The sequence below is a fragment of the Bos grunniens genome, chromosome 9, assembly GCF_055505025.1.
Source record: "Bos grunniens cultivar Pamir isolate PY7600 chromosome 9, Bosgru_T2T1.0, whole genome shotgun sequence".
Classification (NCBI taxonomy): domain Eukaryota; kingdom Metazoa; phylum Chordata; class Mammalia; order Artiodactyla; family Bovidae; genus Bos; species Bos grunniens.
Genome location: NC_141173.1, coordinates 47,481,773 through 47,498,349, shown reverse-complemented (window position 1 = coordinate 47,498,349; position 16,577 = coordinate 47,481,773). Strand labels below are relative to the sequence as shown.

General features: G+C 43.0%; 1 long non-coding RNA gene across 12 annotated transcripts in view; it reads left to right on the top strand.

Moving 5' to 3' along the window:
* Positions 1-260: 260 nt before the first annotated feature.
* LOC147365929 (uncharacterized) overlaps positions 261-16,577 on the top strand; it is a 137,198-nt gene continuing 120,881 nt past the window's right edge. For 11 of the 12 annotated variants that reach the window (XR_015133056.1, XR_015133053.1, XR_015133051.1 and 8 more), the window contains exons 1-2: positions 263-400; positions 1,335-1,482. This is a non-coding gene — a long non-coding RNA (uncharacterized LOC147365929). Of the gene's footprint in view, positions 401-1,334; positions 1,483-16,577 lie in introns of all 12 variants that reach the window. The other variant, XR_015133054.1, reaches the window with a different exon arrangement.

Below are 16,577 nucleotides of genomic sequence, written 5' to 3'. Positions count from 1 at the left end.
AGCCACCTCAAGATGGCTGTTCTCTTGCTCTGTGTATGTCCCCTGCTGGACCCGTCTCTGCTTTACCTACATACTACTCACATGACCTGCTTGCCCTGATCCAGCTAGTGATCGTTCTCATCCTTAGGCCAGAAGAGCTCCACTTGCTAGTTTATTAAAGGGAAACCTCTGCCCTCTTGATGCTCCTTAAACTAAGGGACCTTGAGAGACATGCCGCTCCACCTTCTGGTTTCCCTGGTAACTAATAGGCCAATCAGACATCAATTCACTATACAAAAAGTAGACTCCTCCTCCCCTGAGTAGCAAAGATGGCTGCTATAGCTTGTTGTGTGCTCGCCAGCCTGCCCGCCAGCTTACACACATTGTGGAGTGTCACTCTAGGACATTTTGCTTCAGACATGTAAGATCCCCTATCGAATAAGCCACTGGTGTCTCTGTCACTGTCTCTGGGCTCTTCTCTCTCTAGGCTGGGCAGCTCGAGGCTTGCAGGCCTGTGGGGTGCAGCCCAATAATTGGTGACCTGGCTAGGAGGCTGAGGAAATTTCTATGAGCCCTCAGTATGTCAGGAAATAAAGTTTAGCGGGTCATCCACTAGCATGGTGGTCCCTGTGACAGCTGACCACCATGAGATAGTCTATCATACTGATGATATCTTCAGAGTCTCTTTCCAGTTTAAAGGTAGTAGCCCTATGCTCATGGCTCATTTGACTGCAATGGGGGAATGGTTGCTGAATACAGACAAAAAGCAAGGATCTCTTTTTTCTGTCAAATTCTTGGATGTTATCTGGGTAAAATAAGCATATCCCTGACACCCCCCCCCCCTTAAGTAATTATAGAAACAGGCTTTATTAACTTAGAGACAGGCATGTGAATTGAGTTTGGCCAGTTACCCTGAGGGTTTGGTTTTGGACCTCTGGTGATGGCAAAATAATGAGTACCCTTGGGCTTCTGGTCCTAGCTATGGAAGGGGCAGGGCAGTGATATAGTGTGATGGAACAACACAGCTCTAACATACAGTAGAGTGCTGCTCTGTGTAATCTACAGCATGTTACAACAGGTGGAAGACATTACAAAAGACCTACTCAAGTTACTACCAATGCAAAAACCCAATATTCATGGTCAGGAACAGATGTGAGGAACATACAGGACCCCCATGGACATCCATAGTGACCAAGGAATACACTTTACCAGCCATAAAGTTCAGGAGTGTCTGACAAAAGTGGCATATGCTGGCATTTCCCCCTGCCCTACAACCGGTCTGCTGCAGGGATAATTGAAAGGATGACTGGGTTACTTAAACAACAACTGAGACAAGAAACTTGTTCTCTCCACAGGTGTAAGCATCCCAGGAGCAATCACTGCAGTGCTTACACCACATTAATCCAAAAATAACAAGTCACCCCAACCTGAATTCAACTGTTTTAGCCCTTGCTGCAGGATCTATCCCCAGAAACACACATGAAAAAACCCTGGGGCTGACAGGTAAGTCCCTGGTGCTTTGAGTTTGTTGCTGCCACATGAGGAATAGGATTAGAAAAGAATAATTGGGATTGACTTATACACTCTTGATATCATGTATAAAATAGATAACTAATGAGAACCTGCTGTGTAGCACAGAGAACTCTACTCAGTGCTCTGTTGTGACCTAAATGGGAAGGAAATGCAAAAAAGAGGGGATATATGTATACTTACAGCTGATTCACTTTGCTGTATGGCAGAAACTAATACAACATTGTAAGGCAACTATTACTTACACTGCAATAAAAATTAAAAGAAAAATCTAGTAAGAAAAAAGTTGCTATATATATATAACAGAAATGGGTTACATATGTTCCTTAAAATATGTGTATAACTTATTCATAATACCACAAATGGAATAACCTAAGTGTTCAGAGTAATAAAATGGGAAAATAAATTATGGCATAATCACATAACAGATACTACACAGCAATAAAAATTAATGAACTACAACTACATTTAAAAACAGGTATGAATTGTCACAAAACTAATGCTGTAAAAGATACATTACTGTCTGGATCATATAATTCTATTTATGTAAAATTCAAAATAGGCAAAATTAATCTATAGTGTTAGAAGTCAGAAGTGCACTTATCCTTGGAGAGGGGTAATGACTGAAGGGAAGCTTATGAGGAATTTCTGGCACTCTAGTGATGTCTCGGTTCTTGAACCCAGTTTTGCTTACATGTGTGTATTCAATTTGCAAAAACTGTTTTGATCTTTATACTCATGATTTGCCTGCTTTCTTCCTTGTATGTTATCAATTAAATAATTGCTTGCAAAATTTAAAATAGAGGACTTACAGTTTTCACCTGTATTCTGCCCTGTCCCAGGTAGACTACTAAAGTAATTAATCTAATTCCTTACTGAAGAAAGGCACCATTATATTAATGTTGTGGTCTCTTAAACTGAATCTCCAGTATTTGGCACCAACCGTGGGGATGGTGGGTAGATGGGTAGTTTTGGTACTGTAGGCCAGGAGAAAACTGCAGTCAGATATGGTATTATCTCAGAATGCTGTTAACGCTTGTATTTTGCTTGATGGTCTTGATTTTCCTTTATTTTGCCTGTTATACAGCTTACATTTGATCCCTAGTCTGAGCGACTGGGTGACAAAGGTGGTCTCCCTGCTGAGTTTGATTGTTTGGTCTACAGTGAGATATCTTTATCTTCTCAACTTCCATGAAAAATTGACCCAATAAGCACCTGGCTCTAAAGTTTGCCCACTTTGGGGGCTTGGTATTGCATTTTGCTTTTGTATTGTATTTGGTTTACATATACCTCTATATACCTGACCCAGGGATATTACAGAAGAGGAGTAGACCAAGATAGGTAAAGGTCATGAAGGATAATTACAGATGTATAGTCAGGCCACTGAAGATGGCTACTCTCTTGCTCTGTGTATATCCCCTGCTAGACCAGGCTCTGCTTCACTCACATCCTACTCACATGAACTGCTTGCCACCTGCTCCAGCTAGTGATTGTTCTAATCCTTAGGCCAGAACAGCTCCACCTACTATTTATTAAAGGGAAATCTCTGCCCTCGTGAAACTCCATAACCTGAGAGTCTGAGAGGGACACACCCCACCTTCTGATTTCCCTGGTAACTGATGAGCCAACCTGATGTCAATTCCCAATATAAATGGTAGCTGCCATCTCCTCCTCCCCTGAATAGTGAAGATGGCTGCTCTAGCAGGCCTGATTGCCAGCCAGCCAGCCAATGTGGGGTGTTACTCCAAGATGTTTAGCTTCAAATTTGTAAGATCTCTTATCCAATAAGCTGTTGATATTTCTGTCACTGTCTGTGGGCTCTTTCTTTTGTTTCAAGGCTGGGCAACTCCAAGTCTTACACACCTGCATGGTGAAGCCCAACACCTTCCCTCCTTTCCTCTCCCCACTGGTAAACACTAATTTGTTTTCTTTACCTGTGTAGAGTTTGTTTTTGTTTTGCTATATACATTAATTTATTTTTTTTAGATTCCACATGTAAGTGATATATAGTATGTCTTTTTCTCTGACTTATTTCACTAAGTATAATGTCCTCTAGGTTTATCCATGTTTCTGCAAATGGCTGAATTCCATTCTTTTTTTTTTTTTTTACAACTGAGTAATAAAAAATTGTGGATATATAGACTTATCTTAATCCATACATCTGATGCACACCTGGGTTGCTTCCACATACTGGCTATTGTAAATAGTGCTGCTATGAATATGGGGTGCATGTATCATTTTGAATTAGTGATCTCATATTTTTTTCAGATATGCATCCAGGAATCAGTTGGTGTATCGTGTGACAGTTCTTTTAGTTTTGGGGAGCCTCCATACTGTTTCCCATAGTGGCTGAACCAGTTGACATACCCACCCACACTGTACATGGGTTCCCTCTTTTCTCCACATTCTTGCCAGCGTTTGTTAATTTTTTGATAGCCATTCTGACAGGTGTAAGGTGATATCTCTTTTGCATTTGCATTTCCCTGATTAGTGATGTTGAGAATCTTTTTATGTGCCTGTTGGCAACCTGAAAATCATATTCGGAAAAGTCTATTTAGATTTGCTGCTCATTTTTTGATTGGGTGGTCTGCTTTTTGATATTTGAGTTGTGTAAGCTGATATAGTTTGGATATTAACCCCTTGTTGGTCATATCATTTGAAAATATTTTCTCCTATTCAGTAGGTTCTTTTTGATGGTTTCCTTTGCTGTGCAAAAGCTTAAGTTCAATTAGGTCCCATTTGTTTTGCTTTTCTTTTGCCTTAGAAGACAGCAATATTTTTCACCTACAATTTGTCAGTGTTCTGCCTGTTCTCCTTTAGGAGTTATGGTTTCAGTTCTTACACTTGCATCTCTAATCCATTTTGGGTTTATTGTATGTGATGTGAGGGAATGTTCTAGTCTCATTGTCATATTAAAACTGCCATACAGTTTTCCCAGCACTACTTACTGAAGAGACTTATCCATTGCATATTCTTGCCTCCTTTGCAGTTTTTCCTCTTTAAAAAAGTAAATTGTCTATAGTGATCATTTCAAAATCTACAACTTTTAGTTGTCCCATGAGTTTTTAAGCGTGTTTGGACTTTTAAAATGTCTTTTAATGTAAGGAAAAAAAAAACAAAAAACCTTTAAAACTGATTTAAAGAACATTCTGAATACACTTGCTACCCCTCTTGTATACTTGGGGCAGACATCATTAATCGGTTTTCAGACTGTTTGTTGATAAGTCTACATTTAGTTGTAGAATGCTTCATAACAGTCTCAAGGCTGCAAATATCAATTCTTGGGATTTCTATAATAAAAGAACCACTTAACAAGCCCAGTTTAAAGTTCTACTTATTTAGGACTGAGAAAAATTAATCAAAATAATTATACAAAACTCACTTCAAAAGAGGGGGCATGTAGATAACTGCAGGGGCATTACTTTATGACATGAGAAAAAATATTATTTGGAGCTTTTAGGGATTGTTTTCTTAAGAGTTGAAATTCCAAATAGTAACAGAAATTGAGCTGAACATAAGTGTTATACTAGAATAATAAGGTTTCAACTAATGCTGAAGACAAACAATAGAGTTGGAAAGGGATGAGATAGAGCATTGCTGTTAATACTAACATCTTTTTAATATTTAGTTTTTCAGTTTTGTTCCTATTTTCTCTTTCTTCCTGGTTCAATCTGGGGAGATAATACCTTTCTAAGAATTTGTCCATTTCTTCTGCTGTTGCTGCTGCTGGTGCTGCTAAGTTGCTTCAGTCGTGTCCGACTCTGTGCGACCCCATAGATGGAGGCCCACCAGCCTCCCCCGTCCCTGGGATTCTCCAGGCAAGAACACTGGAGTGGGTTGCCATTTCCTTCTCCAATACATGAAAGTGAAAAGTGAAAGTGAAGTCGCTCAGTCGTGTCAGACTCTTAGCGACCCCATGGACTGCAGCCCACCAGACTCCTCCGTCCATGGGATTTTCCAGGCAAGAGTGCTGGAGTGGGGTGCCATTGCCTTCTCCGCCATTTCTTCTAGATTGTCCATTTTATTGGCATACAGTTACTTATAGTAGTCTCTTAGGATTCTTTGTATTTTCAATGGTGTCTGCTCTAACTTCTTTTTTTATTTATGATTTTATTGAGTTCTATTTTTTCTTGATGAGTCTGGCTAAAGGTTTATCAGTGTTGTTTATCTTTTCAAAGAATCAGCTTTTACTTCCACTAATCTCTTCTATTTTCTTCATTTGTATTTCTGCTCTGAATTTAATGATTTCTTTTCTTCTACTAACTTTGGGTTTGCTGTTCTTTCCCTACTTGCTCTAGGTGTAAGCCTAGGTTGTTTGAGGTTTTTCTGGTTTCCTGAGGGTCCCTCTTAGAACTGCTTTGGCTATATCCCACAGGTTTTAGATTGCCATACTTTCATTGGTCCCTAAGCGTTTTTTTATTTCCTCTGTGATTTCTTCAGTGTAGTTTTTTAAAGTATGTGCAAACATCACTTTTGTGAAAATTTAGATTTATAATGTCTAGTAGTATGAGTATGAGGGGCTTCCCTGATGGCTCAGATGGTAAAGAATCTGCCCGCAATGCAGGAGACTCAGGTTCGATCCCTGGGGCAGGAAGATTCCCTGGAGAAGGGAATGGCTACCCACTTCAGTATTCTTGCATGAAGAATTCCATGGACCAAGAAGTCTGGTGGGCTACAGTCCATGGGATCACAAAGAGTCAGACATGAAAGAGTGAGCATTCACACACAGTATGAGTATGATCTCTTTATCTAAATTAAATGTTTTTCTCAATGTTAATACTCACTGCAGCATACTAAGTGGTCCCTAGAACCCTGAGAGAGTAATGTACATCTCTAAATACCTGAAGAGGAGGGAAGATTGAGTTACTGGGGGGCCTCTGGTCTATTAAACAGAAGGAAACAGTACCAAATAAATGGTCTAAAAACTAGAAAGAGTTTATGTGCTCTCTATGAGACTATTAAAATTATATAGTGGCCTGAACAGATAAATTCACCTGTTACATACTCAAAATTTTGTTTGGAGAGAGAAATTTCTGCAGTAAAGACTCAGATGTGTTATGTCCAGTCACAAATAGCATTGGGAGTTTTTCTGAACCTTTTAATAAATGGACATTTACTGTCTGCTTAAACTTGTGAAAAGTTATAGGGTAAAGACAGTTGTAAATGGAACAAAATAAGAATGAAAAAAGATCCAAGAAATTCATGGACAAGAAAAGGTGTATTCAATTATTGTTTCATATGGTAATCAGCATTAAATGTTAAATTTAAAATTTATAGGCATTCATATAGAAATGCAAGAGATGCAGCAGAAGCCATGTGTTTGACCCTTGGGTCTGGGAGATCCCCTGGAGAAGGAAATAGCAACCCACCCCTGTATTCTTGCCTGGGAAAATCCTATTGTTAGAGGAACTTGGCAGGCTACAGTCCATAAGGTTGCAAAGAGTTGGACTTGACTTAGCAACTAAACAACAACAATTATTAATCTACTTAAGATACTGGAAACTATATTTAAAATCAAAAGCATTTCACAAGAAAAAGGTACTTTTATTATTTGACAGTGACGTATTGAAAAGTCAAACAGAATTATGTGACAAATCTAAACTTTTCCTTGAAGTATCAGACTGACCAACAAATTTTTAATACTCTATTTTCTGAAAGTAAGAAATAATCCTACACAGATGAGAGTTTTATTTCTTCTCTGTATTTAATTTGTTTAATCACTAGATACAGCCACTTTGTCTTTGCTATGGAAAATATTCAACCATGCATTGACATATACACTACCATATGTAAAACAGAGAGCCAGTAGGAACCTGCTGTATAACACAGAGAGCTCAGCCCAGTGCTCTGTGATGTCCTAGAGAGATGTAGTGGGCTGGGGGAGAGAGACTCAAGGAGAGGATATATGTAAACATATAGCTATACATTGCATTGTACAACAGAAACTAACACATTGTAAAACAATACTACTCCAATAAAAAATAAAATATTCAGTCATTAAGCAAATAGAAACACGAGCTGACTGATTTTGACAATAAGCTCTTAGAACTAAAAGCCTTCGTAATGGAATGAGCTAGAGCTGGGAAAGGTAATGGCACTATTCAAATTGGGTAGGTAGGCACCTCTCAATCCCGCTCTGCCTCTAAACCAGAGGTTATGACACGAAGTACATACTAGACAAGTCTAATAAATTATGTTTATAACACATTTGATTTCTTGGAAAAATACTCAAGACAATCAAGTCCTGCCAAGGTCTGATTCTTCTTCTCTATAAAATTAAAGAACTTAGATAAGAGCTAAGACTATATCTGATTTTATATTACTGTTTGCTTGTATAAAATAAGGAAGCAACTAACAAAAATATAATTAAATAAAAGTGTTAATATAGCATTAATCATTTAAGACTAAGTAAGAATGCTAGATCACAGAGGGAGATTACAGTAACTACTGTGGACTAAATATCTGTGTACCCTCAAACACACACGCAAACCCGACTTTGTACACACGGAAACATGTCCATACCATTCCTCCCTCTACACCTCCACCTGAGTCTCTCCACACACACAAACACACCTGCATCTCTACACACACACACCTATCTCTGCCAACACACACCCTATCTATCCCTCTACATCCAAATCCCAGCTTCTCTACACACCCCCACACAAAAATCCCAGTCTCTCCATAGACATACACACAGACACACGTAGACCTACACCACGTCTCTACCTACACACACACTTAACTCTCCCTCCTTAAACACAGCCCCTTCTCTCCCTCCACAACCTCTTCTCACCCTCAGCACTCACACACACCCAACTCTCCACACATACCTCACCAATCCTGTTTCTCCCTCCACACTCAGACCATGGTCTCTCTACACACACACACACACATACCCCAATAGCTACGCACACAAAGAAATACACAGATACACACACTCATTTTTCCACATACTCACATTCGTATCTCTAACTCTACACTCACACCCCAGTCTCTCCATACACCCACATGCAAACACACACATACCCATCTCTCCCTGTATACACATACCCCAGTCTATCCACATATACATACCCCTGATTCTCCTTTCACACTCACACAGGTTCAGATACACTTCTTTTCCTCCACAGTCAACCCCATCCTTACAAACACACACACACACACACACCCCCCTACCTGTCTTCATCCACACACTCCCCAGTCTGTCTACACACACATACACACTCATTCACACAAACCCATCTAACCCTCCACATGCACATCTCTTTCCCTCCACAGCCTCCTCCCTTCCCTCAACACACATACACTTGCCTGTCTCCCTCCACACCCACCTCTAGTCTCTACAAACATAAACACATAAGTACACACCTCTCTCTCCCTCCATACTCGTACCCTAGTCTCTCTGTACACACATGCACATCCCAGTCTCTCCAGACATACATACAAACACACACCCCAGTCTCTCAAACACAAGTGGCCACACTGCATCTCTCATTCCAACACACAGCCCAAACTCTTCCCATTTCTCCCTTCAGTCTCACCCCACCTCTCCCTCAACACCCACATCCTGTTTCTCCATACCAAGCAGTCATCTCTCCCTTTATAACACACCCCTGCCTCTACACCTATATACCTATCTCTACCAACAAACACCCTCTTAACTCTCTCCACACTGCCTCATCTCTCCACATACACACACAAACACACAGAAATCCATCTCTCCAGAGAAACCTATACTCATACCCATCTCAGATTCTACACCCACACCTCAGTGTCTCCATATACACAGTCTATACATATACCCTAGTATCTCCACACACACAGACATGCACACAACCATTTCTCTACACAAAACCCAATCTCTATACACACACACTACATCCATCTTTCCAAGCATCCACACCCATGTCTCTCAACTGCACACCCAACCTCAGTCTCTCCATACAGACATGTCAGTTCAGTTGCTAAGTCGTGTCCGACTCTTTGCGACCCCATGGACTGCAGCACGCCATGCCTCCCTGTCCATCACCAGCCCCTGGAGTTTACTTAAACTCATGTCCATCCCACTTCTGACACTGTTCTAGTTTTGGGCTTCCCTTGTGGCTCAGCTGGTAAACAACCCACCTGCAATGTGGGAGACCTGGGTTTGATCTCTGGGTTGTAAAGACCCCCTGAAGAAGGGAAAGGCTACCCATTCTAGTATTCTGGCCTGGAGAATTCCATGAACTGTGTAGTCACAGTCACAAAGGGTCACAAAAGAGTCAGACACCACTGAGCGACTTTCACTTTCCAACTTCATGTACACACACATGCAAACATATAAACACAAGTCTCCCTCCACACTCACCCTAGTCTCTACAACCACACACAGACCCCTGTTTCTCCTTCCACACTTACATCTCAGTCTCTTCACAGAAATATACTCACCCATCTTTCCCCCACCTTCTTTTGTCTCCTTCCAAACCCACATCTCTCACTCCATACCCTAACCCAGTCTTGACACAATCATACATACACCCCTCTCCCCACAAACACCCATACCCCTCTCTCTCCTGCAACACCCCAATCTCTGTCTGAACACTCAAACACACGTGCATGTGTGCACACACACACACACACATATCTATCTACACATAGACATTCCCTACTCCACTAGTCTCCCCCAAACCCCCTTCTCTCCATCAACTCCCAAACACACCCATCTCTATTTACATAGAGTTGTCTCTCCCTTTACACCCCTCCATTTCTCCTTCCACACCCTTCCAGTTCCCCTTCACACCCCTCCAGTTCTCTCTCTGCTAAGTTGCTTCAGTCGCGTCCGACTCTGTGTGACCCCATAGATGGCAGCCCACCAGGCTCCCCCGTCCCCAGGATTCTCCAGGCAAGAACACTGGAGTGGGTTCCCATTTCCTTCTCCAATGCATGAAAGTGAAAAGTGAAAGTGAAGCTGCTCAGTCATGTCCAACTCCTAGCGACCCCATGGACTGCAGCCTACCAGGCTCCTCCATCCATGGGATTTTCCAAGCAAGAGTACTGGAGTGGGTTGCCATTGCCTTCTCCAAGTTCTCTCTCTACACCCCCTTTAATTGAAATATATACCCCCATCTCTCTGATAAACTCAAAGCCAAGTTTATTTTTTGTTTGTTTGTTTTAATATAAATTTATTTATTTTAATTGGAGGTTAATTACTTTATAATATTGTATTGGTTTCTAAACACACGAATACATACACATCAACTTCTCTACATGCACACACCCCCGTCTATCCCTCCACACACCTCTGGTCTCCCACACACGCCCCAGTATATCCATACACAGCCCCCCACATACCTTTATGTATGTGCCTACACACATTCCAGTCTACACACACACACCCCACATCTCTCCCTCCATACACACCACCCCACATGCTCCCATTTCTTCCTACACAGACAAAATTTTGTCTCCCCCCAGATGCCCCATCTTTCAACACACATATAAATACCTATCTCTCCCTATAAACACACACCCCACAACTTCTCCTCTACATTTAAACTCCAGTCTCTCCCCCCATAATCACGCCCCTGATAGTCTCCTCCACATAGACACACACCTGTTTTCCATCCAAACACACAGCCTGGTCTATCCACACACGTATTCTGCTCACCCTTCACAATCCCCATCTCACCCTCCCATGTCCACACACACCCAACTCGCTGCACACACACATACAAGCACACCCATCTCTCTCTCCACACCCACAAACCAGTCTCTAGAGATACATATACACACAAAAACAGCCATCTCTCCATAATCGCAAACACCCACTCAGTCTCTCTCTCCACACCCCCAGTCTCTAGTTAGACACACTCACAGACACGTCCGTTTCAGCTTCCACAGACATATAGAAGTCTCTCCCTGCACACATCTCTACACACACCCCCCCACGTCTCTTCCTCAATATCCACACCACAATCTCACCACACACAGCCCCAAACACCATCTCTCTACACAAAAAACACCTCTATTCCTCTCACCACACCACATTAGTCTCTCTACACACACACACACACCCACAGCAGCCACACATACACCCATCTTGCTCTCCACATGCAACAGCCTCATCTCTGTACACAGTCCCATCTTGCCCTCTACAATCCCATCTCCCTCCACACACAACTGTTTCTCCATACACACAAACATATGTGCATCTCTACCTCTACAGCCCCATCTCTCCCTCCATGCCCACAGGCCACTTTCTAAACACACACACTCACTTGTTTCTCCCTCCACGCCCTCCCTGTTACCTCCCTTCACATGCCTTTCCTCTATCCTACACACACACACATAAATACATGCCTGTCTCCCTCCATTCCTATCCCGTCTCTCCTAATACATCAACAAACACAAACCCATCTCTCCCTTCACACACACTCCAGTCTCTACATACACAGACCCATATCCTGTCTCACCCTCCTCACAACCATTTCTATTTCCGCAGATATAAACACAACCCATCTCTCTGTGCATCCCTGTCCATACACCCCTACACCTGTCTCTTCCTGCACACCATCTCCTGAATCTCCCTCCACATCCCCTCATCTTCCCCTCCACACTGACACCCTAGTCACTCTGCACATACACACACATACATATACATCAGTCTCTACACACATGTACATACACACATACCCATTTCTCCCTCCATTTTGGCCCCCAGTCTACACACACAGAGACCAAAACCTCATCTCTCCCTCCACACACATGACCCCACACTCTCCTCATGTCTTGCTACATACACACCTGTGTCTCTGTTCAGACCACCCCATCTCTCAACATGCTCATACCCCTGTCTCTCCACACACACACACACACACACACACACACACACACACACACACTTGTTTCTACTTGAAAGTACATTGTATTCCTTGCTAACACACCCCATCTCTACCCCAGTCTTTACAAACACACACCCTCTATCTCTCCCTCCACACACCCCCAGTCTCTCCAAACACACACACGCAAACATGTACATACCCATTTCTCCCTCTATACACATACCCCAGTCTCTCTACATATACAGACCCGTTTCTCCTTTCACACTTAAAAAGACACAGATACACTTCTGCTCAGAGATACACTGCTGTCCCTTCATAGTCAACCCGATCTCTACACACACACACACACACACACACACACACACCATTTTCCCTCTATATTTTCCCTGTTTTCTCATTCCAACTTACCACCCAACTTCTCCACACACATGCCATCTCAAATGCACACACATACACATGCCTGTCTCCCTCTACACCCATCCCCAGTCTCTCCACACATAAAAACACACCCCTCTCTCCCTCCACACTCATACACTCTACACACATACATCGCAGTCTCTCTTGATAAATAAACACACACCAGTCTCTCAAAAACACATCGCCACATTTCATCTCTCATTCCATATGCACCCCCATACTCCTCCCTTTTCTCCCTCCACATTCTCACCCCATTTCTCCATCAACACCCAAATCCTGTCTCTCCATACAAAATATCCATTTCTCCCTCCATAACACACTCCTGTATCTACAACATACACCTTTCTTTACCTACATACACCCTCTTATCTGTCAACACATCTCCTAGTCTCTACACACACACACACACACACACACAAATCCATTTCCAAAGAAAACCGTCAGTTCAGTTCAGTCACTCAGTCATGTCTGACTCTTTGCGACCCCATGAATCGCAGCACACCAGGCCTCCTTGTCCATCACCAACTCACGGAGTTCACCCAAACTCATGTCCATTGAGTCCATGATGCCATCCGGCCATCTCATACTCTGTCATCCCCTTCTCTTCCTGCCCCCAATCCCTCCCAGCATCAGGGTCTTTTCCAATGAGTCAACTCTTTGCATGAGGTGGCCAAAGTACTGGAGTTTCAGCTTCAGTATCATTCCTTCCAATGGACACCCAGGACTGATCTCCTTTAGGATGGACTGGTTGGATCTCCTTGCTGTCCAAGGGACTCTCAAGAGTCTTCTCCAATTCCACAGTTCAAAAGCATCAATTCTTCAGTGCTCAGCTTTCTTCACAGTCCAACTCTCAAATCCATACATGACCACTGGAAAAACTGTAGCCTTGACTAGACAGACCTTTGTTGGCAAAGTAATGTCTTTGCTTTTGAATATGCTATCTAGGTTGGTCATAACTTTCCTTCCAAGGAGTAAGCGTCTTTTAATTTCATGGCTACAGTCACCATCTGCAGTGATTTTGGAGCCCCAAAAAATAAAGTCTGATACTGTTTCCACTATTTCCCCATCTATTTCCCATGAAGTGATGGGACCAGATGCCATGATCTTCGTTTTCTGAATGTTGAGCTTTAAGCCAACTTTTTCACTCTCCTCTTTCACTTTCATCAAGAGGTTTTTTCATTTTCTTCACTTTCTGCCATAAGGGTGGTGTCATCTGCATATCTGAGGTTATTGATATTTCTCCCAGCAATATCCAGCTGGGATTCTTCTTGTGCTGGGAATCTTCAAGCTGATTCCAGCTTGTGCTTCTTCCAGCCCAGCGTTTCTCAGGATGTACTCTGCATATAAGTTAAACAAGCAGGGTGACAATATACAGCCTTGACGTACTCCTTTTCCTGTTTGGAACAAGTCTGTTGTTCCATGTCCAGTTCTAACTGCTCCTTCCTGACCTGCATACAGATTTCTCAAGAGGCAGGTCAGGTGGTTTGGTATTCCCATCTCTTTCAGAATTTTCCACAGTTTATTGTGATCCACACAGTCAGTGGCTTTGGCATAATCAATAAAGCAGAAATAGATGTTTTTCTGGAACTCTCTTGCTTTTTCGATAATCCAGTGGATGTTGGCAATTTGATCTCTGGTTCCTCTGACTTTTCTAAAACCAGCTTGAACATCTGGAAGTTCACGGTTCACGTATTGCTGAAGCCTGGCTTGGAGAATTTTGAGCATTACTTTACTAACGTGTGAGATGAGTGCAATATACCCATCTCTAATTCCACATCCACACCTCAGTCTCTCTGTACACACACATGCAACACACACACAGCCACATCTCTACACACACTTTCCCACACAACCCCATCTCTCCCTTCCCCCATCTATCTCTCCGCACACACACAAATATATATAAATGCCTCTCTCTCCCTTCACACTGCCCCCATCTCTCCCTTCACAACACAGCCTCTTCTCTACCCACATACTTCTGTCTCTACACACACAGCCTGTCTCTCCACAACCCCCAATATTTTCACTCACTCTCTAGTATCTCCACACTCACCCCACAATATCTGCACACATACAGACATACACACAACTGTATCTCCAAACACATACGCCACTCTCTCCACACACAGACATGTACATACATACACCCATCCATCCACACAGACATGCACACCCACATTTCTAACTTCACACCCAACCTCAGACTCACCATACACACAAATGCAAACATATATTCACCCATCTCCCTCCACACACACCCCAGTCTCTACACACAAACACAGACACCCATGTTTCTCCTTCCACACTCACATCTCGGTCTCTGGACACAAACACACACACATTCATCTCTCCCTCCACATCCCAACCCAGTCTCTATACATTTAAACACGCACAATCATCCCCCACAATCACAAATACCAATGCCCCATCTCTCCTTCTACACCGCCAATCTCTCCCTCTCCATACACACAAATGTCACTCCATCCACGTACCTCCTGTCTCTATACACACACACACATCCATCTCTGTTCCACACAAAGACATCCCCCTACTCCCTTTCATAAAACCCTACTCTCCCTTAACTCCCCCACACACTCATCTCTACAGACAGAGACATGTCTCTCCCTCCACACCACTCTAGCACTCCCTCCACATCCACAACCCCATCACTCAAAACCTACAGACAGAAAACACACCTGTCTTTCATCCATATGCAGATCCCAGTCTCTCACATATGCATCAGTCTTCCACACATGCACAAACACATCAATCTACCTGTGCACACACACTCACATCAGTGTCTGCACACGCAACATGTATACAGATCTCTCCACATGAAACACATATACACATCCTGTCTGTCCATCTACATACCTCTTGTCTCTCCACATACACATCCATCTCTCCCTCCATATTGACACCAGTCTCTACCTCCACATGCATGCACCCTCCCCACCTCCACACCCACACAGACAGCCCAGTTTTCACAAATGCAACCTGTCTCCCTCAACACACATTCCCTAGTCCCTCAGTCCACACCAATCCTCCAGTCTCCCCACCAACAGATATACACACATCATTCCCTCCCTCCTCATACATCACCATCTCTTCATCCACATATACACATACCCATCTCTACACACATACACCTGTTTCCTTCTGTACCCACATGCCACTCTTTCCATACATATCCACATCTCCAGTCTATCCATTGTGCACACCTACACACTAACATTCCATTCTCCACACACACAAACACACAAACACACATCCATCTCTCCCTTCACACAAACATCCCCAGCTCTCCCTCCAGAAACACATCCCTGACAGTCCCTCCGCACACACCACTCTCTAGACATGCACACACACACACACACACACACACACACCAGTCTTCACACACAAACATACAGCACAGACTCTCCATACACACACACAGACTCACACCCCACATTGCTCCCTCGACATGCTCAAATTGCCTCTCCCTCCAAACATACCCCAATCTCTCCACACAGAGATGCCAGTCTCTGCAAGGGCAAACACCTACATATCCCAGTCTCTACACACACAAATATACACACATACACCACGTCTTTCTTTTCACACAGTCCCCCCATCTCTCCCTATACGCGCGCGCACACACACACCTCCATGTATACCCCATGTTGCTCAACACACCCCAAACCTAGTCTCTAAACACACAGAACCAAGTCTCTCTACATATACACACCCACACAGCAACACCTCCACACACACACACACACAGTCATCTGTTCCTCTACACATCTCCCTTCTTACCACAAACACACTCCCATCTCTCCCTCCACA